The 25,297-nt window shown below is 29.8% G+C and overlaps 1 protein-coding gene across 1 annotated transcript in view; it reads left to right on the forward strand.

The window, feature by feature from the left end:
* The first annotated feature begins 3,099 nt into the window (after window positions 1-3,099).
* The window catches only part of LOC129958806 (uncharacterized), a 69,202-nt gene continuing 47,004 nt past the window's right edge, over window positions 3,100-25,297 (forward strand). Inside the window, exon 1 of the mRNA XM_056071495.1 lies at window positions 3,100-3,188. The gene's annotated coding sequence lies outside the window, so the exon portion shown is untranslated. The remainder of the gene's footprint in view (window positions 3,189-25,297) is intronic.

A 25,297-nucleotide genomic window follows, 5' to 3' on the forward strand; every position in this document is an offset into this window, starting at 1 on the left:
TTTATTGTGAATTTACTCGTACTGTTTACCTTGGTGCAGCATAGTGAATTCTGGTTCTTTCGCAAAGAAACTCCAAATTTCAATTAAAATCTTTCTTTAGGAAAGAGGTCTCTAAATAAAGTGGGATTATTTGAAGATAAGATTAGCGTGACATCATACAGCTATTTACAGTTATTCTTGTATTCTTATACAGTATAATCCTAATGGCTACATCCACATTCCTTCTGTCTTTATTTTTCTAGAATATGCTGTCCATACATTGGAAGTAAAAATTTTGCTTATAGCTCATTAATTAAATTAAACATTTACTTTTATAACTGAAGAATGATATGATTCATTTAAAGAATTCACTCCTGGTCGAATTTATTTTAAATATTCCTCTTTCCTCTAAAAAGTATTTCCCATGATAGTTTTGTTGAACCCTACACACGAATAAAAAAAAAAAAATGAAGACGTATCATTTTGTCAGAAGTATTGGACATACGGTGAATATTGCTACTTTGCACGACAAGGTCAATCACAATGTAAAAAGTTTGAAAAATTGTACTTACGAGTATTTTCAGTCACTAAACAAATGTTGGTTATAATAATACCTTATGTTTGGGGGAATTCATGAGAGGACATTATTTACTAAAGCATTTGAAACAAAGCTAGAATTTGCTATAGCTTGAGATAAACATACTGCAGGATCAAAATTATCCGGATTCTCACATGTTTTGAATCCGCATTTCCTACACAAAATGTACGTATGTACAAAATATAATTGAACTCACACTTTTCAGTGAAGATTTAGCCTCAAAGTTTTCAGGAGACCGACCAGAAAAAGAAAAGAATTTGAACTGGCCCCGTCTTAGAAAAAAGCTAGTGATGTTTTGGGACTTTCATTAATGGTTTTGTTTGATGAAAACAATATTTCAGGCATTTTTGTGATCATAAATATACATCACAAAATGCATGCATATTTGGGAAAATATAATTTTAGAACATTCCAAATTTTCCTTCCTGTTTTTCGTAATCATGCAAGATTTACAGAAAACGCTGTAAATTAATTTTGGGGATGTTTCTATGGGAATTCACGTCATTCTTGTAAAAGAGAACTTCTAAATTCTGCCCTTTACGTGAGACGTTGTGGTCTTGCTCAAGTTCTGATTACCCTACAAGGGGGGGGGAGCAGTCAAATTCCTCAACAGAACATTTCTATGATGAGTGGATAGATTTCCTTTTAGAGTAGAAGTCGTCATTGCAACAAAATGTGATTCTACTACATATTAATAATGGATATATCTGCAAGAATAGCATAAAAAGTTTCCAGAAAAGCAAAGCAGTATTTAATTATACAGTGTATATCTTATTTGTGATTAGTCTATCTAAATTTAAAAGTAAATATATCTCTGTGAACTTTGTAGATAGAAACGTGAAACGTGCGTGTTGATAGATGAATGTAAGAAAAACATTTTGCACAATGAGAATTTTTCCATATGAGGGCCGTATAAAAATTTCATTTTTTTTTATCCCCCATACAGAATCCAAGCTGTTTTCATACAATTGCCCACTTTACTTAGTGAAACGTTGTAATTGAGAGTAGGTGCATATCTAGGTGCAATATTTAGGAAATAAAAGATTGTTTCCCTTTTTCGGGATATATAAAACATATTTTTAAAAATTACTTTTAAAAACTAAATAATCAAAGGAATTTATTCCAAAAAATGAATTTTTTCATTCGTACATTTATACCTTCATTATTTCTGACCACCTACAACACTATCAAAGATTTTAATAACTAAATTTTTCTTTTTAAAAATTTATACCGTAATATTCGAAATTCCATTTGTCTAAATTTGTCATAGTGCCTGAAAAGAACAATCTTTTATATTGATAACTCTGCAAATTATAAACAAAAAACTTGGTGAAATTTGGGATTATTTTTATGAAAACTTTCATTTCTCCACGAGTATACGCGCTATTCTCATAAAAATGAACACAATTTATTACAAAAGCCCTCTTAATTATATTCTAAAGTTTGGAAGCTTTTGCATCATTAGTTTTTGCATATTTATCCAAAAGAGATTCAACTTAATGACGGTCCCCTATGGGATTTCGTTAAAAAATCTTCACAGAAAGATATGACGTCTATTGTGATGTTTACATACCTGAAGTTTGGTGCATTGGATAAATGAGGACTTAGTTTCTACTCATCCTAGGCATTCTGTCATAGAATTCTCTTTTTTAGTGATGATAAAATTTTTTCAGCAATGACGAGTCACATTTATGCGAAAATTTCCGATCCACTTTCTTGAGATCTTTGACGTTTCTGTAATAAACGTTGAAATGTGAATTTATATTTATGTAAGCACAGATCTTTGAAAAATGACACGAATGATTTGAAATAAAATTTTTGTTTAAACAAAGCTAAACTAAATTTATGAAAGTTTTATTTACAATTTCTATTTCTGAAGTCGCTTCCATCTCTTGGGAAAAGTTTTATTCATTGCTTGAAACTATTAAAGTAGCTTAAAAATAAGAAGACTGCAATAAAAAGAACTTGCAATAAAAAATAATTTTTAAAATAACGTTAACATTGCATTTCATCATTAGCATTGAAAACTAAACAAAAGTGATGCGTATCTATTTCAAACATTTGCTTCAAAAATTGTATTTTTAGAAATTTCTTTTTTAGTTTTCTCAAACGGAAATTGATATTATAGTGCTTATAAAATTGAGATCAGTTACAAAAAAAAAAAAAAATGATTTCAAAAGGAGCGCATCCGCATCGGTGTGCCTATTTATCAATCTCAATGTGTAGGAATGTTTTAGAAAAAAATTCGGAGCACGTTTCTTGATCGCTTTGTTATTTTTGTAAAAAAAGTGTGCATCTTCATTTCTCTTAATCTATCCATGCCTGACAGGATCGATAGCAAAAACTTGTAGGTGGCGAAGAGAAAGAGAGAAAACGAGATTTTATTCAATGTTATTCATTGAACGTAGCCATTGCTGGAGCATCCGCGTAACGATTCATTTCGGTCTGCATCCTGGGCCTATGACGTCAACTGCTGTATTCTGACCAATGAGCGACCCTCCCGAGAGTCACATGGCTTGATAAAGAGAGTCAGTGAGGTAGGCTCTTCGCACATATCTACAAATCCATCGGATAGGTGCGGACTATGAGCTTCTGACGTTCCTTTCTACAGGTAGGATATTTTCCCGTTTCTCCCGCTTGCGCGCCTCCAGAGCAACAGGCAGCTAATAACTTTACTTCACATGAAACTTCCCCGTTGCTTACGTCGGACTAACTCTCCACTATTGACAAATCATATTCTCATTGGGACGAATTTTACAAAATTGTCTTTGTGAGCATGCTTCAAAATTGAAATAAGCACCTTCTTAGCTGAATAAGCTTTTCCTTGAGATGCGTGGGAATTTGATCTTGCATACTGTTTTCACTTCAAATTTTATTGGTTGCATTTGGTTTCTAATTGTTTGCAAGAGACTCAGAAAATTTTGAAACCAATATATACTTTAGTAACTAGTATTTTTATATATAAAAAAATAAAATAAAATAAAAACAAGAATATTTAAAATGCCTGTCCCGTTGCAGAAGTAACGTTGCATGTTCTTGTTGATGCAATGATATTTCCTTTAAAATTTTTCGCAAGATATTTACAGTATATAAACGTACTTGAAGAAGTTTGCATTTATCAAAACCTTATTTTCAAATTGGAAATTGATATTTGTGTTTGTTCAACTGAAAACTAATATTCAGTAGCCCGTTCATTTTTTTTCCAATTTCAAACTGGACAAATAATAATAATAATAAAAAAATGTAACTAATGACTAATAAGATTTGTGGAATTTCACAATTAAACAAAATATTTTAAATTTGCTGTTAAAAACCGATACTGAATAAGCCATATCAAAACTGTAATTAATTATTCTTAGAAAGAATGATGTCCGAATGCCTGTTTCAATAACTCTTAGTTCTCTTTCTCTTTTTTATAATTTAGAATAAATTGTTACAATGCAAAAATGCGCAAAACTGTAATATTTTTTAGTTCATGCTTTGTTATGATAGAAAATCACTCTTTTAAAATTAAATTTCTACACAGAAAGTTTTTACAAACTTAAATTTTCAGTTAAGATGTCTGTTTTTCAGTGGGTTTTGAAAAAATATATGAAGTTTGTGGCTTTTCTTTGAACACTGATGGTGTTTTTCTGCCTCAGCCAATTAATAGCTCAATAACCTTTCATCCTAATCATTTATTAGATGCCTTTTCGAATCTCCTTTATTCAATTTGTGAAAAAAAATGCTTAAATGAATTGGCTAATTCAATTAAATTAGGCAAAAAAAGTTTAGTAAATCTATATTCATCACTTTAGCATTTCCGTAATAATTTCAACATCAAGAAGAAATCAATATAGTAAATGGTTATTTAATTACATTTAAACACTTGACTGCTCCGTTTTCTATACAATCTAATTCGAGATGTTTCTTTCCCTTTTGAGAATGTGTTTTCGTTTTCATTTAGTCGAGAGTATCGAACACCGGAGATACTTAAGAATTCCTTCCAGCTTTTGCAATGAATAGTAATGTTTGTAGAAGATTAAATGTAAATAGGGAGTAGTACAATTGTTCAGAAAAATTTAAATTCTTGAAAAATATGATATTTTGCATTTTATGGAATCTTAAAGCACAGCTAAATTTACAATTTTCTGAATTTGTACGAAGGAAATTAAATTTTTCAAAGCTAAAAATATGTATGGACATTTTTTCTGTTTAACAACTTCGCCGTAAATGTATCCTTTTAAGCCTTCAAATGGGATAATTCGTTTAATCCTATTCTTAAATTGATATATAAAACCAAGTTCTGTCCTATATCAGCATATTTAAAGGAAAACATTTTTTTCCACAAGAATGTATGTCTTGCCTGCAGTATTCGTAAAATTCATGTACATTCTATGCATTCAGAAAATAGGGGAAATTGTCTTACTTAAATTATGTTTCTTAGTAACGCATAATATTCATGTTTCAGCTTGTAACTGTAAATGCAGTATGCAGATATATATTAATTGAAAAAAAAATTCTTTGAATATTGATTTTATATAATTTTTTAACAAACGATGTTGCAAAATTTGCGATAATTTGAAACAAAAACTATTTTTATAAAAAGTAGTTTAACGGGTAAAAGTTGTGACAGTTCAAAGGTTCCAAACTATTATAATGTTTCCACATGCTTATTTTCTTGAGTATCGTCTAAAATTTTTCTGTATTATTATTGCCGAATCAACTAAAAAGAACAAAATACTTTCTATCAAACCGAAAATCTATTCGAAAGAAACTCAATGTGTTGAGAATGGCAAACTTCAGAAAATTAATCTTTTTCCTTCAAAATTAGAAGCTCTTAACATACCAAAGAAAATATAGGGCAAGCATATCATGAATAGCTGGCATCATTTTTTTATCTCGTAATTATACTTAAATTACAAATGACGAAGCGAAGAGAGCAATTTTTTTTATTTTTATGTTGTAGAGTATCTACAAGTAAGTATCTGGACACCAATGCAAATAAGAATATCTGTGGTCCTGATTTATGTCATGCCTTCTGTATTTAAATATCGTGTAGAAAACATAACTGTTATTAGTGGCATGCAAGATGCCACGAAATTTAGAGCTGTCTGACCTCGAGAAAGGCGTAATTATTGGATAACATAGAAACGGCCGATCCTTAAGGGACATATCTAGTGAATTAAACATTCCAAAATCGACAGTGGCTTTTGTGATTAAGAAGTAGAAGGTGAGTGATGATCGTCGGAATGTGCTTCGAATCGGCAGACCCACGAAACTAAAATGTAGAAACCGACTTGTGCTGTCTAAAGAAATCCGGAAAAACCGCACTAAACGGATGGCCCTCATAGTCCAGAAGTTCCAACAGGCATCTGGGACTGTTGTTTTGATAAATATTCTCCGCAAGGAAGCAGATTTGCTTGGTTTCTATGGTCGTGCTACCGCCCATAAGGCTTTGATTTGAAGTGGTGCAAGGCACTTCGAAATTGAATCGTGGATGAGTGGAGACAAGTTCTCTGGAGTGATGAATTAAGGTTCAATCTCTACTAGTCAGATGGCTGAGTCTGGGTTTGCAGCATGCATGGAGAACGCTTTTTGCCATAATACATTGCGTCTAAATAAAGTTTAGCGGAAGTGGAATTATTTGTAGGGATGTTTCTCATAGTATGGACTGAGACCCTTCATCCCAATTTATGGTAAGCTCAATGCCGACTTCTACTCTACTATTCTACACAACAATGTTAAACCCTACATTGCAACTACATTGCAATTTTACGTTGTGGCAATTTTACGGGTTAGATCATTGTTATTTCCAGGATGACAACGCCATGTTGCAGGGATCCACCATGCATTGGCATGATGATAATGGGGTGAACGGACTAGACTGACCTGCTCCAGGTTTGAATCCTATAGAAAACCTCTGGGACGAGTTAGATCGCCGAATAAAGGGGTGCAGAAACTATCCAAAAACAGTGGAATAACTTGCATGTCTTCTACAAGCCGAATGGAAGAAAATACCACTTTCCAACATCCAAATATTTGTGGAAAGCATGGCACTCATGCTTAAGACTGTGATTGCCACAGGTGAATGCTCTGCCAACTATTGAATATGAATAAATTATATTTATCTTCTTTATCACAGGTGTTCAATTACTTACTGGTAGATAGTGCATGAAATAACTAAAATAAATTTAAATTGAACTAAAGAGTTAAAATGATTTACCAACTCCGTAAGATAAAAATAAGTATGGAATAAAAAATATTCAGCATGCACTCGTATCAAAATGAAAGGGAGAGTGGTAGCGTTGATCTCCTGTAGAAAATTCAAAACTAGAAACCATGGCTTGTTATCCAACATTTTTGTAGGAAAAAGCCGTTAGTAAAACCGACTTTTAGAATAAAATGAGTATGGGACTGAGAGAATGACACGAAATGCAGTCTTCTGATGATATGGTGACCAATAGTCTAAACATGATTGATCTGTTCATGGCATCTTCGTTGTGCACCAAGTCCATGATTAAAATCATTATAACACAAGAAAATTGTGCTACCTAATTTACACTCAGAAGGGGAGGGCGCGGAGTGGAAAATTGAGTTAGGGATTTGATTTAATATAATGAAATTATAAAATTAACATGTTCATTTATTAAAATTGTAAAGCACAATAGCCAGCCAATTCCGAGAAAATAGCCCTGAAACGTTTCGAACACCTTATAAACTGTGAGCATCGCCGAATGTATGGATTATATATTAGGTGCAGCTAAGTTTAGTTATATTAACGTCCCGTTTTGAAGCAACGTTAGGGCTATTTTAAAACGGACCTCGTAATTATGAACCACAGTCAGATGACGAGGACGACACCTGAGCTGGCAACTCCTCTCTCCAAACTTCCATAACACACCAGTTGGAGGATGTTTGGCCCCGACGGATTTAGTGCGCACCAGACCCGCTTACACGACGGTTCTAGGGTGGAATCGAGTCTCCAACCTGAAGCCTTCCGGTTTCGAAGCCAAGACCTTACCACCAGGCTACCGTCCCCCCCCCCCCCCATTAGATGCAGCATTTGCTGCCTCTCCGAGAGACAAAAGTTCTGTCTTGGATTTTTTTTTCTTTTAATATCCTTTATTTCAAATTAATAGATTAAAATAGATTTAATTAGTATATATTTCCTTTTTTGATGCAAAAATACATGTTCATTTTCCTGATTCTTGAATTTTAATTTAATCTTTAAGAGAAAAATTATTATAAATCAAATGTGGGTTTTTTTTAAAAAAAATATAAAGATTATTTAAATTAAATCAGCAACTTCCAGATATTCCAATTAATATGTTACTAATTTTTAAGTAAAATTATGTTCATTCTTATGGTACTTGAATTATAATTCTGATTTAATTTTTCAACTTTAAAATATCTATGAATAAAACTTTATATATAATTTAAAGATCTATTGTCTTAAAATATAAAAAGTTTTAAATGTTTGGATTTTAATAATGTCAAATTGCTCGTCCTAATTCTACAAAACCGTATTAATATCGGAAATTAAAGAGCAGGTAATGATTTATTAATTATGTCAGCAAAGGTTTCCCATATTCATAATTGAAAGAAATGGAAAGTAAAGGCTAAGGTATGGAATGCATTGGCAGATGGTCGAAAATTTTACAGTACAGTATGCTTAGTAGACTGCCCAGCTTTTTGAAGAAAGACAAATATTTTTAATAGTAAATGTTGCTCTTGTAAACAATCACTTTTTATTAATTGTGCAAGATGATAAAGAGGTAATATTAATTGAGACTATTAGTATGTTGTTACTTTGATTTAAATGTTTTTAATAAAAAGTAAGTAGTAATAAAAAGTAAAAAGTAATGTTTTTAATAAAAAGTTTTTTAAAAAGTAATGCATTTATATTTATAATTATTACCCTTTTAAGAATTAAATTATAATTCGAGCATTAAGAGAAAAACAGTAATCTTTAGATACAAAAACGGATAACATATTAATCGGAACTATCAGTAAATTTTTAATTTAATTTATATAATTTGATAATTTTTTTAAAATATTTGCCTTAATTTATAAATACCTTTATTTTAAAAATTAAATTGCAGTCCAAAGTGAGGAGAATGAACATTTTTTGCATCCAAAACGAAAATCCTTGATTAAAACTATGTGTAAATTGTCATTTTGAAAGAAAAAACAAATCGAAGGCAAACCCCTGATCTCTCGATTAAGGTGCTAAACCATTCACGAATATGCTCAGTGACATTCCTAAATTATTAGGACATACGCCATTCTGAAAATTTTGAGGATAATTTTCTCGGAATTGGTTGGCTAATGTGCTTTAAAATTTTAATGAATACTTATCCGAAAGGTATATTACCATTATTCTGAATCCCAGCCCGAAAATTTTCCAACCCGTACCCTCCTCTTGTCAGTTTCGTACATATTTTTATCCAACTATCGGAATCGATCGGTTCAAAAACTGTAAATGTTGGTTCCACTAACGTTTTCCACTGATAGAATTCAGCTTAAAAGAAATCTTGTTTCGACGTTAATTCTGTTTCCGCAGAGTTACGCTGCTGCTGTTTGCTTTACATCAAATTTCTCACCATCAGATAAATCTGTCACGTGGAAAAACACCGTTAGAACCACATTCTCTTTCATTTTGGAGGATCTTAAAAAAATCCTGAAAGGGACTTTTCATGTTTTAAAAATAAAATTTTGCTTCAAGACTCGAATAGTTCTCTTTTCATATAGGCAGTCAGGATTTTTGAGTCGTCAAGATCTGCAAGAATGAAATATAACCTCTTTTACAATTGATGCATTTCTTCTTATTATCTTGTTTGTAACAACCTTTTTCCAAAATTTCCCTCTTTTATCAGTCCAACACTTGCAAAATAGGACTTCAAGATCAAAACCCTTCACATTCAGGAATGAAGTCAATATTTTATCCAAAACGAGGAATGAGATGGAGCTTTGTAAAGGAAACTTCAAACCCCAAGAGTTGGATAAATATTGTATATTGTTGGATATTTTTTAATTAATTTTTTGACGATTTTCTGGGTATATCTACACGATTGTGAATGTTTTTTTCTTTTAACCAATTGATATCTGAAATTTCAAATTTTATTTACTTTATTTTTTACGTCTCTGAGTTCACACATATAGATAATTGTGTTTTTGAGTAAGCCTTAACGGTAAATTATTGCTGGAGTCTCCAACCTGAGACTTCAACTACTCATAAAAAGAAATTATAGAACTACTTTTTCATGAATCAATTGAATTAACTTATTCAGTTTTCATTTTATTTAATTTATTGTAACATCATCATGTATCATTTAATATATGATTATATTTGAATACTTATGTAATTAATAATAATCTGTTTTAATTTGTAAAAAAATATTTATTTATTTCATTCATTAATATTGCAATACACGTGATCCAATACATTTCATGTATGGGAATGTCTTCTGATTTATGTATTTATTATTCTTTGGGATTAAATGGATTTATTGTATTGATTTAATTTATTACTGACTACTTCATATACTCGACGTTGCTTGAGATCAAAAATCCTTTCATATATTATAATTTTAATGTCAAAATTATTTATGTACAAAATAATATGAAAATCCTTTTAAATATATATGTATTGAAATAAAAGATAATTTTTTAAGAATAATGGTAGAAAGCCCTGAAAACGTAGTACCGGTAAATTTCGGGAGTCGCGGTGGCTTGATGGTAAGGTCTCGTCTTCGGAATAGGAGGGCTTCAGACTCGAGACCCGATTTCACCGACGAGCCGTCATAGAAGTGCGCCTGGCGCACGCCAAATCCGTCGGTTCCAACACCCGCCCTCCCGCCGGTGTGGTGCGGAAACTTAGAGAGGGAGCGCCATCCCAAGCGTAAGCGTCATCCCCGCGTCGGTTCAAGATTGCGAGGTCCTTCCCCAAATAGCCCTAGTGTTGCTTTAAAACGGGGCGTGAAGATGACTTCATTAACCGATAAATTTCGTTATTTGAAAATCAGCAACATTAAGTTTTCTAAAAGAATTAATAGCTAAGGAAAGAAAAAATTTCTCAGAAATATCGATGTAAAGACGAAACCTTTAATTTTAAGTTAATGTACATTTTTTTCGGAAAAATTTTCTCCAAAGTTTTCGTTGCAAAATTTCTCATTACTTGAAGCTGATGTTGTCGAAGAACATTGTTTTGCTCGCAAGAGCTTTACGTTTCGTGGAATCGTTTAAAGCGATGGACTGTCTTTAGGCATTGCGTTAGATCACTGCCTTGAAAAAATGAAAAACTAGTAAAAAGTCAATCACTGGGATTTGTCAGTTTCAATGTCATTTGAAAGTATATTTTAAATGAAATGTAATTTTCGCTCTACCTCAAAAAAATGTAACGAATCTTACTGAATCAATGCCAGATTTAAAATTAACAAAATTACTCTAAAATCGCAGGAATATCATTGGCATAGATGAATAATAAAGAAGAATAAAGAATAATAAAGATGTAAAATCTTTTTCTCACATTTTGTGGCCTAATGGGCCGCGGAGCCGGAAGTTTCAAGTTTCAGGCCCGATTCCACCGAAGAACCGTCGTGTAAGCGGGTCTGATAATTCCGTCAGGGTCAAATGTTCGTCCATTGGTGTGGCGTGGAAGTTTGGAGAGGGGGTTGCCAGCTCAGGTGTTGTTCTCGTCAAAGCTGTGGTGATTATCATTATCTCAAAACAGAACTGCGTATTTTGCTAGATTTAAAAGTAGTGATAGTTATCACAGAGTTTAAGAATTAATTTGCATCTCATCATTATTTTTCTGTGTGAGTACACACGTAATCAGGATAGTTAACTGATTAAAATGAATCAATTTGCAATAGAAAGTTAACATAATCGTGGTTTTGTTCTTAGACTTGAATTAGGTATGCAAAACTTTCACCTGAATTTTTTCAAAAATCTAGTTATTTCGTATAAGGAATGATGATAAGTTGTGCTCGTGGTGATTTGCTCAAAATCATGAATATCATCGTATCAAATAATTATAACGTTTTACAATAAAATGATCTATTTTGATGTAGATCAATAATGTGCCATAAATAGATTTAAAATCATTTCGCATTCATGTGACCTTGATTAAAAATGGGAGAACTAAGATGCATACTTGACTCATCCTCTCGAGTGAAAGAGATTTTTTCTCCAGAAACATATGTTTGACAGGAGTTCTTCATGTTCGACCTTTGTCATATTACGTTACTAATGACTTTAATTTAAACTGGCAAAGAAAAATTTAAAAACGACCCCTGCTTGAATAGGACGCCTCGCTAACTTCTAGAAGACGTGCTACTTTTACATTGTAGAGTTAAAAAAAACACTTTTCTTTCAAAGTGAAGAGGGAGCTTTTCATTTCATTCAAATTTATTATTAATATTCCTTTTCCTTAGAAAATATCACGTTATTGAAATTACGAATCAAGTATTTATATTCATTAAAAACAAAAGTTTGTCCTTAATATTAGAAATTTTAATAATTTGAAATTATTCGATTGAATACAATAAATATTCGATTAATAATGTATTCTGAGATTGTTTAAAGACACTAGTTAATATATTATATCCGACTGCTCCGACCCAACCGTTGGTACACGGAACAATCTGATTGATCGAACATCGCGACAGCATAGACAGGAACTATGGTTGAATCCCTAAGGGCCATCACCGACTATGGTACAACCCCTCCCGTAGGACGCACGTCCCGTCATTGGTAAGAGGTAGTCACCTCACACAATTTTTTCTCTCACCAGGGTGGAGAAATTTCCCATCCTCATTTTCGAGGTGTCCCCTCGGACACCTCAAGAATATATATATATATATATATATATATATATAAGGCATTGCTCGGGATTAAAATCATTTCCTATATAATACTTTTGAGGTTGAAACTACTTATGTATAAAATATTATAATATGTAAATAATTTAGAAGACATATGTATTAAAATAAATGTATTAAAGTAAGTATGGAATAATGTATTGAAAGTAATTTAAAATGAATAGAAGTAAAGTAGCCCTCAAATGGAATACTTATAAATTTCCTTATTTCAAAGTAATTTTTCTAAAAAATTCATAACTAGTAAAAGAAAAACTGCTCAAAATGAAATTGGTGTCATTGAAAAGATAAAATTTGTAATTTTAGGATGGCTTGAATTATTTTCGATATAATTTCTTACGAAGTTTATGTAAATAAAAAAACAAAATATTAGTTACTTTTTCACAGTTGTTATCAACGAACATCTGTTTTATTTGATCACAAGAGCTTTACATATCGTGTGACTGTTTAGATCGATTGACTTATTTCTGTTTTTAGGCTTGATTTTTCTGTTTTTACAATAATTTCTTTGAAGCGATTAAAAAACGGAAAGATATATATAAGAAAGATATATACAGCCAAAAAAGATAAATATTGAAATAAAGCAGAAGTTAAAAAAAATTAATAGTACAGTAGTTCAAAATTGTCATTAATTTTAATGCGTTTATTTAAAAATAATAATAATAATTGAAAGAAATTGTGTGGAGAAACGAAATTTATATACTTGATGATTTTAAAATATTTCTGCTGGATTAATTTTTTCTTAAGTTACTAAAACATCAGCTGGAGTGATTTCCCAAAACTTTCTCACAAACTCTTTAATAAAGGGGAAGTCTGGTTTTAGAAGCGTTTTTTCCTATTGAATTTTACACAGTCACAAAATTACATACCAAATTTGATATATTTAAGTCATTGCATTTTTGAGTTATCGCGTTTCTGAAAGTACAGATGGACAAACATTGAACCCGTTGTTGGATTTGCCTCAAAATTTGATAGGCATCTACAATGAAGATGTTAAATTTGTGTACTGAATTTCATCCATCTAGCTCTCTCCATTTTGTAGCTATCATTTTAACTTATATTCGAAGAGCCGGACAGACAAACTTCCTCTAAATAGATTTTGCACAAAATTTGATAAAAATCTACTGCAAAGATCATGTACCGAATTTCATCCGTCTAGTAAAAAAAAAAAAAAAAAAAAAAAAAAAAAAAAAAAAAACGTTTTTCAGTTTCCTTTAACACAGACAGACATTTTCCACAAATGTCTGATTCGAATTCAGGGAGGTTTAAAACGCGGAGATTCTTCGAAATTTCGAGATGGAGTTTTTTGAGGATTGCACTTCGTATACGAGAAAGCAAAAAAGACGGGTTCATTTCTCGCTAATTGAATATGTAATTAACTTTTAAAGTTTGAAATATATTCCTTTTCACATCATAAATAATAAGTGCACGAATTTGATTGAATTCGTTCCAGTTATTTAGGAGGAGAATCTATGCATACCTACCTAGCCAATATTACTTTTATCTATATTATGATATAATTAGCTTCATGCCATTGTATAACGTAAAAAATATTCCTTTTAGAATTTCTTAGGTTTTACTTTGCTGAAAACCTCCTTGATATGAAAAAACTTACTTTTTTTCAAATACGTTTAATGCTATTTTATTATCTTCGTAGGAAAAAAGAGTTTTTGTGGTCAGTTAATGCCAGTCCATTCTCCAGGATTAGGTTGTTAATAGTAAGTCTTCTTCTTTTGCAGTAATTTTAGAAATTTCCAAGACACTGGTAACTTTCCTAATTGCAAATTTCGTTTTTGCAGAGTATTTATTACATTCATCAAAGAAAAAAAAAGGCTTTTCATTGGGTTAAAAAATTGTAGAAAGAAATTTTTCCCTTGTTAAAGAGCCCTGCATCATTTCGAAGTATTTAATTATCAATACTTTATGAAAGAGTATGCTTCTCATTAAAAATAAGAAGAAAAAGAGCGGAAGCTTATTTTAAAATGAAGATCATCTCAAAGCAATATGAGATTTGAAATGACTTTTTTTCTTCGATTTTATCTTAGATAGACATGTATTTTTTTAAAAAGCCCCAAAAATATTCTTGATATTGCAAAATATAATAAGAAGTATTAGAATTAATTTCCAAACTCTGTTTATCCTGTGTCCTGAAAGGATGCATATAAATCTATAGCATTTATTTAATGAATGAAACAACGTTGAAAAAACTCAAGAGGCCCTAAAAATAGGAATTAAAATGACTCATTTTTGTAAGGATTACTTATATTATTATTGACAACATAATTGTGAATCAAACGAAAATAAAATGAATTAGCATTTTAGAAGAAGCATTTCGAGCGTGAAGGAGAAATTAATTCATTTAGTAATCAATGGACATAATATGAAGAAAAATGAAATTCATTAAAATTATTTCTGAATAGAAACACTTCTGTGTATTCAGATAGTTTGTTAAATAAAAATATTGAACCGAGTCACTAACGACATTTTTCTTGCACTAAAATTGAATTTTTCAAATAAATGGATTAAATTATTATGGGAATATAAATAAGATTTAGATTTTTATAAAAGAATCAAGAACAGAAGATTGTAGCAAAATGAAATTTCATTTAATACTCTTTATTTCTATGAACTTAAAAAAATTATTAGCGCATACAAAGTAATTGTTTGTAAATACTGAGAAAACAACTCTTTTTTTACTTGTACGAAAACCGAAAGCTTTAAAAAAAGTATTAAAAGTAAATTGGTTTTTAATGTTTTTTTTTTTTTTTTTTTTTTAGTTTTGTAAAAAGTATATCTTTTCTGAATATTGATGGATATGAATATTTATATTGTTAATGCATAATCACGTCAGAATAATCCTTATAATAGAATCAGATATAATTAAAGATGATATTAAAAATACTATTAAGAGCATTCTTCGACCTAAATAACGGCATTTTGCTCTCTACTCTTTGCCCCAGATACTAGATTTTTGAAATTACAGTTGTTTTTTTTGTTATAATCGTATATTCCTTAACCTCATCTTTGCGTTTAGAATTATGGAATGAAATAACAATAGTTCAGAACAATTATGACATAATTGTTCAGTGCAATAGTTTTCAGAAGGGTGTATTTTTGTTACACACTGAAATACAAGATTGCATTTTATTTCGTCGTTTCATGTTTTGAAAAGGATGTAAGAAATCATTATATGGTTTAATTCCATTACATGCAATTAAGTTTGAAGCTTCATAAGAATGAAATGATTCGTAATTTCAGCCATATTTCAAATTCTTTCATAAAAAATAAAATCTTTAAAAATTACAAATTCTGAGATTATCTTTAAATACAATCACAGCTAAATTTTCCTAACATTTTTCTTGATCAGTTTTTATAATTTCTTTAATAAGTGAAATGTCTTCAATTATTTTTGCGTCTGCGCTGTAAAAAGAAAGCTAAATAAAATAGCGTTGAAAAACTGAGTTTCATAAACTATAGAAACTGTCTGAAATGAATATTTGCTTCTGATTTCTTGCCCCTCAGATGCAAAATTTTTGCAAAGTTCCGCATCATTGCTGAGAAAAACGCTTCTGGAAGAAGGGGAGGATTTAATTTGAACACAGTGTTATCATTTGATACTTAACAATGTATTATTTTTTCTAATTCACCATTTAATATTTTCAGTGTTTGCGAGCAATTGAAAGATATACTCACGGAGAATTTTCTCACAGAATTGATATTATTTTGGAACAAGACAGTCAATAACAGTCCCCAGTACGAATAAGACAGCTGCAACATTTTTTGGATCCTTCGTAGTTAAAGCATGAGATCCGCTAATTATCCATACTGTTAAACTTTTACGAAATTCTTTTGTTTTATAGTAACTTACTGTATTATATCATGAACTTTCCAATAAACATGGAAAGCATTTTTATTGTATTACACACCTTTATTTAAATTGGTTGGATGGAATTTTAGAATCGATTTTTCACTCTCTTCCTGTTTTGAAATTTTGCAAACTGGCGCATTCTTGATCACAATGCTCCGTTTAATATTTTTAAAGCTTAATTATCAATTTGTCAATTCATTTAATGAAATTTTAATTCCATTCGAGTGACGATAGTTGGTAATAAACTAGAGAGAAAATTGATTTTAATATTAATAATATTAAAAAGACTGAGCTATAAGTTAAAGAGTTAAAAATGTTCAAATATTTTCCTTTTAGTGCCCAACATAGTGGTATTTAAAAAATTTTTTATTATTTATTATGGAACTCCGTTTAGAAAGATTTTTACAATTTTTTGTTGTTGCTTTCTCTTCGGATATATTTCGATACCAGATCATGTATTTTGTGTTTAGATATTTTTAATATTTGCTTTTATCTCCTAGCAATATAATTATGAAAGTAGAGTTCTGTATAGAAGCAGAAGCAGGAAGCAGTAGTAGATAAAGCAGAAAGATGCTTTATATTATTTCAAAAATTATTTATATTATTTCAAAGGAACATCTTTATTTGCAAAATCATTAGAAAAGACTTTCTACAGAAAAAGGCATCCCTCCTAAATATAAAAATAACTGAATATTAATTATAAAAATATTTCCTTTTTCACTTGAAGCTCTGAAGACTACATATTTAATAAGAGGTTGCGTAGCGATAATTTTTTATCATTTTATTTCTTTAAAGATCTGTGTGTGATTAAAAAATATTATCTGTTTTCATCTTAACAAGCAAGATAAAAAAATTATATTTATCTTGGTAACAATTGTAGATGAATTTTGTTGTATAATTTTGAATAAATTAACCACCGAAATTCCGAATTTTTTTTCATTGTTGAATGAAAATGAATGAGACATCTTCCAAACTACATTGTTAATTATTATACTTTGTACATTTATTCTTATGCTCCTTTAATATGTTTATAATAGCATATTTTGACTCTTTATTCTTATAAGAAGACAAAACTGAATCTATTTTTATAATTCAATGGTAGTGATATTGTTACGTGTTTACAAAATATAGAAAACTAAGCCATAGAAAATAAATTTAATGAAAATAGTTTTTTAAAACACTCTTTTATTAGTGTACTAAAAAGTGGGTTTTTTTTTCTTTTGGTGTTTAATTTCTAATTTATTATTATACATATTATTGAATCTTGAAATCAATTTTTCTGATATTCGCTATCAGATAGCACCATTTGTATAAAGAGGAATCGATAAACTAATAATTTGATTTGGAAAATACTCAAATTGTATAAAGAACTCTTGATTCTAGAACTCAGTGAGTGGAAAATCGTTTCTATTTCTACAAATCTGAAACAAGCAAAGTGAAATGAAAGAGTAAAATACAAATGAAAGAGAAACTTAAGCAGATTGTATTTTAATCTGTAAAGTTTATTCATGCCTGATTCTTTTTATAAAATTCTATTTAAAAAATTTAAAATATTATACTCATTCAAGTAAAAATACAATTCTATATGTTTCAAAATTTCAATATATCTCTATTTCTCACTCTTTTACACTGCCAAATAAACGAATGCAGGAAATGTCTTTTAAAGTAATTTTCGGAGAGATTTTTTTATTCAAATATGTTATTTTCTTACTTTTTACAAAAATGCATGAAGAAAAATAAAATCTTGTCAGTTCCTCACGTATTTCCTAATAACTCTCATTCATCATAAAATCAATTCATTTTTTTCAGTAAAATATATATAAAAAAAAAAAGAATCTTCTTTCTTTCGTAATATTGTGCATTTTTTCAATCGAGCGACTTTGGCGCTGATTCAATAAGTATTTAAATGTATCTTTGTATAGCACTGTTGGTTTATTTAGTTTAGTTGTATCAAAGGTCAGATGCCAAGCTGAAGGTTGACAAGATAATACCTAAGCAGACACCCTTTTTCTAAACATCAGCGAAAGTGTGTATAACACCGGACGGATTTTATGAAGAACTGAATTCGCGCAATTCCAAGTTCGGACTCTAAGATTCTTCCATGAGGCTACAGCGATCAGCTACAGAGCTAGAAACATAATTCGAAAAATTCCCTTTTATTACCTAATATGATAATTACTTTTTTAACTCTATTCCCTTTATAAGGCCTATTCCTCTTATAACTTTGAATCAATGCCGTTAATCCATTTTTTATTAAATTTTCGTGTACAAATATTTTTCATCGTTTCGTAAATATAATCATTTTCCATGAGACTTAGAATCTTTTACATTCTCATTATTTTTTGATGCATATTTTAGTCATTTTGCACAAGTCCTTAAAGTTTATGTTTGATTTCCAGATCTAACGATTTGTAAATGCGATTTAATATCTTTATTTTTATCTTTTATATTTATTATCTTTATTTTTATCATTTCTTAAATACCTAGGAAATTTCCTTACGATTATATTTTATTTTTCCTTTGGAACTTTTCTTTTATTATTTTGAATTATTTATTATAATTAGGTATTAATTCTTCATCTCATATCTAATTTTAGCCTTCATATTATACTTTTATTATGATCGAGAAGTTGGGGTGTGATCATTTTATAGCAATAAAGCCTTTCATCCTTTTCATTTTTTTTTAAATTGGACTTCTTTGAAGTTGGTTTGTAAAATAGCGCGGAAAGAAATTTCTCAATTTCTACCTTTCACTTTCTATTTCATTTTAAAGAACTATAAAGTCACGAATTAAAAAAAAATTGTGGTTAATTTTAATAATATAATTTTTTTTATTGTACCAAATATTATTAAGAGAAAAGTAAATATTATTAAAGTGAAATGAAAGCAATTCATATAAAAAAGATATCGTAGTTATAGTAATGATTGATGTATATGACAATTCATAAGACATTTTAATAACATATAAATGCTCATATTTGTATGAAACTCTATTCAATCTAAGACCAGGAAAATATTAAGAATTGTATATATCTATGTAGCTGTATCATTTTGTATTTGCATTTGCGATGAGATAATTCAGCAGTGAATCGGAAGAGAAATGCTTTAAGAAAAATAAAGAAATTAATTCTTAAAATTCGGCAATATTTTCTGTCGGAGTTGTTTGAGGCGGTATATTATGTAGAGGGTCCTTAACCTCTCAAACGTACTTCAGAGCGATAATAGTTTTGGTCATAAAATTGAAGTTTAGATGGAGTAAAATGATTGTGTGATGACGGCGTCATTTTCCGAAAACTTTCGGAGTTGGTGTCTTTGTATAGAAAACAGAATGCGATACGAATAAGAAGCAACTGCAAAATTATGCGGCATCATTTATTTAGTGAGAAGAGAGCCCTTAATGTTAAGAACAGATACCATAAAAAGAAAATTTGTTTGATGGTATTTTCCTAAATTCTGATGTTTGAAATTCAGAACACTTACCTACCTCATTTATCCTTCTTGCTACATCAAGAAGGATAATTCTCGCAGCACATTATGCAGGTAATTTTCTTATGAAAATATCTGTAATATATTGCTAAAAATAAAATTGAAGGGATTTTTTCCATCGCCTAATGATGAGTATTTGCTTGTTTTTTTACATCAACATATGTTATATGTTGGATGCATGTTTATATATCTCTATCTATCTATCTATCTCTCTCCCCCCCCTCTCCCCCCCTCTCTCCCCCCTCTCTCTCTCTCTCTCTCTCTCTCTCTCTCTATATATATATATATATATATATATATATATATATATATATCGAGCAACATAAATTGATATTTCTTGATATACAGCTATTTTACTATTTATTTATTGCAATAATTAAATATAAATAACCCCTCTTCACATTGAATTGTATTACTTCTCCATAAAAAGAGGAATTTTTAGTTACTTTCTAAATTTTCATTTATATGATAAAAATATTTGAGTGCCGGCGTCCTGGCATAGGGGTAGCGCGTCTTCCCCATGTTCTGGGCGTCCTGGGTTCGAGTCCCGGTACGGGCATGGCTGTTCTTCCTCCTTTCTATCTGTGAGATATGTGAATGTGCCCCCCTGTAAAAAGGGGTTGTGCAAGCAAATGAGATGTGTGAGTAGCTAAGACGTACTCTTGGCCCTAATTGGCGCTACTAAAACAAGAGACGCTCCCTTGGCTTAAAATCGCTGGCTTCGTTAGCGAGCTTGTGCATGGCAAGTGCCATTATAAACGGCAACAACAAATATTCATGTTTTCCTTTCTAATAAAATAGTTAAAATATAATGATATAATAATTCCAATAGAAGATATTATAATAGCATTTCGTTTTAGCTATTTCTCAGTATATCATAATATTTTATTTCCACAATAATGAACTAATTTCTAAAATATTTAATTCTAATTTAGGAAACTTCAGTCTCTTTCTTCCTCCACACAAAGTACTGAAATATTTCACGCGCTAAGTTAAGCACTTTCAATGAATCAGGAAGTTGAAATTGCAAAGCTGTGAAACATAAATCCGATATGGAAATAACTTAAATTTTTATATGAAGCGCATTAGTGGTAGATTTAGTTTAAATATGAAAACTATAATTTGAACTCAATTTTTAGGTTAGATGATTCCAGATCAAGAAGCTTGAACATAAAATTTCATAAATTCGAAATATTAATTCCGAAACGTGTATGGATATTAAAGATTATGAAGTGTAAGCATATATATGGAAGAATAAAATATTTTGAAAAGTCTTTCAGTTCTGAGGCAATTAGAATACTTGGACAAATAAAAGAAAAATGCGTCCATATATGTCATTATTAATATAAATTTATCGAAAATATAACTTCCAAATAAATCACATATGTTTCTAAATATTAATAAAAACTTCTGGTTATTCTATCAAAATTTCGGTATGTTGTGAACATCAAATTATAAAATTGAAAATTAGAATATTAAAAATTATTATATAAAAGACAATTATAAATGGAAAAACTAGCACGAAAAATAAGATAAAATATTTTAAATAACTTAAACTGGAAAAATTTTATAGGCAATTCGAGGGACTGCAGATTCAAAGGGGGGGGGAAAGAAAAACATTTATAAATTCTGAAAAGGTGTAAAAGAAGTGCAATATATTATCAAATTATATAATCTGAAATAAACCCAAGAAAAAACCTCTATCAATCCACCATATTTCCATATTTATTGACATATTGCCATTAACATCGCCCATTTTATTAGCATAGAACCAGTTTCATTTTCAGGCTACTGAAACGAGCAGGGAAATAATACTCCAGGATAAATTGTCTCTGCTCTTGAGCATTACAAACTCGATTCGATAAACATCAAAATTAAAATAGTTAGTTAATGTAGGGTGGACACATCTATCACTAAAAATAATATTTATCATAAATGCAAAATAAAATTAAGAAATAAGAAATATGTTACGAAATTGAAATGAAACAATATTTTTAGAGATATAAAGTTCTGAAAAATTATTTATTTTTGATAGTGTATAGAAGCATATTGAAAAAAAATGTATATACAATCTGAAATAAATCAAATTATTAAGGTTCCAACAATATATATGATCCTTCCTGAAATGCTTCCTAAGCGATGCCTCCAAATTCAATCGAAAGATATTACCGATGGCATATACGTTCAGAAGAATCAGAAATTATATCTAGATTGATGAGCATAAAAATTTAGATGGAGATCAAATGACGGGTGAGCCAATTTTCAGCTTAAAGTAATCTTCATCATAAATTTTTTTTAAAAACTTATAATTTAATGAAAAATGTATTATGAAATAGAAGTGAAGAAATAAAGGTGTTTAGAAATAAAAATTCGAAATTTTATTTTTTTGAAAACATAAAAGTACATGTTGTGGAAAAGAAAATGAATTAAGAAGGCAAAAATCTTAAGGTATAATTCAAAGCTCATTTTGAAATTTTGACCTGCATTTGAAATTTGATCTGAAATAAAACTTTTCATCAAATGGTAAGTAAACTTGCAAATTTAATTTTAATTTTAATTTATTATGATTTTTTTGTACTTATGCTTTCATCATTGCTAATAAGTCAATAAAACATTTACCGAAAATTTTTATACCTTATCTCAAAAAATAAATAAATAAATAAATAAAATATAAACCTTATACTTTTAACACGTGAGCATTAAAATTGGAGATATATTAAATATTTTTTTAAAAAAACGAAAAACTGAACTAAATTTTGTATACATGCATACAAGGTCAAAAAGGGTAAAGAAATTTGTTGATTTTTTAAAAAATAATTCTGTAATAAATATAATTATGTGCATAAAATTTTAAAATTAATTTTTCTATTAGCAAGAAATGGTATAACCAGAAAAAAATTTATTATCTCATATAATTTCACAAACTCAAAACTTCGTTGTCTTTATAACATCGAGCTTGTCTAAGTGCCATAAGAAACAACAACACAAACTCAAAACTAAATATGAAAACCATATAAATGTCAATTTAAATGCATGATCTAAATTGAACGAAATTTTATAATAAAGAACCAGCTGTCAACTTATTGATTTTTGGTTTCATTAGTGAGAAATGTGTGTCGGTGCAGTTTGTCATATAAAACTACTTCATTGCACAACAAATTTTATATTAAATGTGACATTTATAAAAAAAATTAATATATAAGCAATTTTTGGCCATATTTCCTCATTTTATTTCAAAACATATAATTTCAAGTTTGTTCCTTACAGCATAATTATATCAAAATGGATTTCAAAAGGGAAATGCAAAAGTAAAACGTAAAAACTCTTCAATAGCACCAATAATAAAAGTTCTAGTAAATCAACATATGCAAGCATATTTAGTAAAAAAACGTTCTAAAAGGAAACAGACTTTTTGGGGCCGGAAACTCCATCCTTCCATTTTAATTCAATGCAAATGATAACTTCCGTATAACTAAGTTAAAATTCAATTTTGGGAAAATTTCTTTTTATTTAATTAATACATTAGTAATACTATTTAAAATTTCAAATTATATTGGGAATTAGACATTATATTTTTATTTATATTTTTAAAATAAAAACTTTCTTTAATTATTAATAATAACAAAGATATGGGAATATTATCAGCCTTCTTTCCGAAAGAATTTCATGATGATAATTAATTATTAATAATAATAATAATTGCAATAATGACACAATCAAAATTGATTTCTATAAAACACATATGAATGACTGTGGCATACACATAGATTATTCCTTTATTTAAAAAAAAAAAAACACCTTTGCTTTCAGGAATTTATTACAAATGAAGTAAAATATGTGAAGTATAATTCATTATTTAAATATAAAATCCCATTCATTTTTTTCTATTTTATTCTGCATAATTTTAAATTAAAGTTTTTATTGAAAATATTTTTAGATTTCTCAAAAAAGTAAATCAGTTTGAACTAAATCAGTAATAAATTTAATCTACTGAAAGTAAGCATTATCGCCCATTTTCTGGTAATATTCGTTAGTGAACAGTCAATCCAATGGTAGATCATTAAATAAAATCGTCTGGGCGTAGCGACTCTTATTTAAGAGTTACTGTTCACGTCATTTCTTCTTTGTCTTCCCATACAAATAAATAGTAAGAATGATGTAGGTTTTACCGAGTTTATCGGAGCAGGCGGTGTTGAAGGAGTTGGAGGGAATCGGAGCAACCAGCAATAGACAGATTCGCGTGTAGTGGTGCGAGAGGGAATAGGCTAAATTAATAGGCGAAAAAAAAATGGGAAGGTGTAGTTTGCCATCAAACTACTGGTTTGATCGGGAATGTCGGCCATAAGAACGCTAAGTAGATGCAATCATTGCCCTTTATTTTCCGCAGTCAAATTTCCTTACATTTTATCTAATGTCTAAGCTCATGACTCTTTTAAATACTTCAGTACCAAACAAATTTAGTGGAAGTATCTATAAGCATATTTGATTTTTATTAAAATTTGTTAACATCCGTTTAAAAGTTATGATACTAATAAATGTAAAGAAAGCTGTTTTAAATCCTTTACCCCTCTTCAGAGCTTCCAAACGACTTCAGCTACAGTCATTAAAACGGTATTTAGGTATAGTACAGTGTCTACTTCCAAAGCAATGAGACTATTTGCAACACTTCTTTGCAACAAACTAAGGAGTAAGCATTCCTTTCTCGAAAGTGGCAGGAGATAAAAGATAAAAAAGTCAATTATAAAATATTAGTCAATTAATTACAAAAATTACTTTGTGGGCATTAATGTTAAAAACTGAACTCTAAAAGTGTCCATTTGTTTGATCGTGATTTTCTGTGAGAAATGAAGTTGTGAAACTATGACATCATGCAATGTGAACAGAAGAAGAAAATGTTTTCTTTTAGACAAACCTATGATTCCAATATGACGGAGCTACTCCGCAAAAGACAGCAAACTAGCAGCACCTGAAGCACACATCCCTACAAATAATCGATTACGGGATTTCAAAGAGTGGCCTCCAAGCTCATTTGGCTCGACTCCAATAAGCATTTTCCGGTGGTGATACCTCAAGCAAAACGTGTGTGTGATCTTTCCGCCAACATTATGGGATGTGCGACTTGATATGCTGCGAATGCAACGTGAAATTGCAGCATCAAACCAAAGATGCATTGTAGCTGATGAAGATTTCAACACTGAAATTATCTTGTGATGATAATCAATTGTTGTTACTTTTGTTTTTCGTTTTCTAACATGTTCCGTCAAACAAGTTTGAAAATTGTGAACACTTAAATGTATGATTTAAGCTCTCTGTTTTAGCCCCATCTTCAGATTATCTTTTGTACAAAATCGATAATGCTCCATATTTTTAATCCCCCCATTCATGGTACTGTTTTTTAGATGGTATTGGGACTCATCCCTGCAGGTCATAAACGTCCAATAAATCATTCGTAACTCATTGAAAAAAAAGGGGATAGGGAGTGATTAGTCTAGGTTTGCTAAAAACA

Source organism: Argiope bruennichi, chromosome X1 (genome assembly GCF_947563725.1).
Source record: "Argiope bruennichi chromosome X1, qqArgBrue1.1, whole genome shotgun sequence".
In the NCBI taxonomy this organism is placed as follows: domain Eukaryota; kingdom Metazoa; phylum Arthropoda; class Arachnida; order Araneae; family Araneidae; genus Argiope; species Argiope bruennichi.